Consider the following 1,387-nt stretch of genomic DNA (forward strand, 5'->3'; position numbering starts at 1 on the left):
TTGCCGGACCCCGGCAACCGACAGGCGCTACACGACTGCGTGAAGTCCCACATGATACACGGACCGTGTGGAACAGTCAACCCGCAGTGTCCATGCATGGTGAACAACAGTTGTTCAAAAGATTTTCCGAAAGCGTACGCAGAGGAGACTGTGTACGTTGCTGATGGCGGTTATCCAAAGTACCGCCGACCGGACGACGGACGGGTGGTACTTGTGAGAGGTCGTGAGGTCGGGAACGAGTGTGTAGTGCCATACAACCCTTACCTTCTGGCCAAGTATGACGCGCACATCAACGTCGAGATATGCACGTCCATAAAGAGTGTCATGTATATCTACAAGTATATATACAAGGGACACGACCGTGTGACATTGGAAGTTGAGGAGGAAGATGAAATTGCCAAGTGAGTCTTAACTTTATACTACACTTAGCGATTCACACATGATTATAATTATTTAATTTTTAAAATTAAACGTGCACATATAATATAATACAATATAATGTACCCATACATTTGTAGGGTATAATGATTATACATTATACATTATACATGAATCGTATACATTAGTGTGTCCAGTGTGTAGGAATTATTTATTACTTTTTAGGGCAGTTGTATACGTTCACCAATACCTCTAAGTTTTTTATCATATCATATCATATCATATATATTAATATATTATATTATGTGGCTTGGTGCAAGAAGGGCCAATGTCATATTTTGACAATGTTCAGGAATTCAATCTTAAATTTTATTTTGGAACTCTAAACATTCTGTTACTATATTTGTTTTTATTCCATTGTATGACTCTCATTTTGTTTTCAAGTATAAATATGTACGTTTGAGTTGGACATTGGCCACCCAGGAAAAATAATAAAATTACTAACTTTGGATTTGACATTGGCCAAAAACCAAAATTCAAAATAAACATTTTACATTTTAATAATAATATTTCATTGAGCTTAATGTTAATAACTTCTAAATTGATTTCAAAATGGCTAATGTCAAATCTAATTTGGTCATACAGCGTAAGAGACATTGACCCTTCTTGCACCAAGCCACAGAATTATCTTATGTGTTGGTCAGGTATATTACATTTAATGCGTTATTTCATGTGTTTTCATTCAAGCTGTGTATAATAAACATAATAAACATTCTATTTCGATTAATTAAATAGTTAACTAATATGATGTATTGTATAATGATTATTATAGTGGATTGTATACGTTTATTATTGGTGTGTTCAGTGTGTATGAATTATTTACTACTTTTAAGGTCAGTTGTATATATTCACCAATACCTATAAGTTTTTTTATCATATTATAAAATATAAAATATAAAATTATAAAATATCCTAGCTCGAGTCAACGCAGATTGTATTACAATATATT

Source organism: Acyrthosiphon pisum, unplaced genomic scaffold, assembly GCF_005508785.2.
Source record: "Acyrthosiphon pisum isolate AL4f unplaced genomic scaffold, pea_aphid_22Mar2018_4r6ur Scaffold_21109;HRSCAF=23054, whole genome shotgun sequence".
In the NCBI taxonomy this organism is placed as follows: Eukaryota; Metazoa; Arthropoda; class Insecta; order Hemiptera; family Aphididae; genus Acyrthosiphon; species Acyrthosiphon pisum.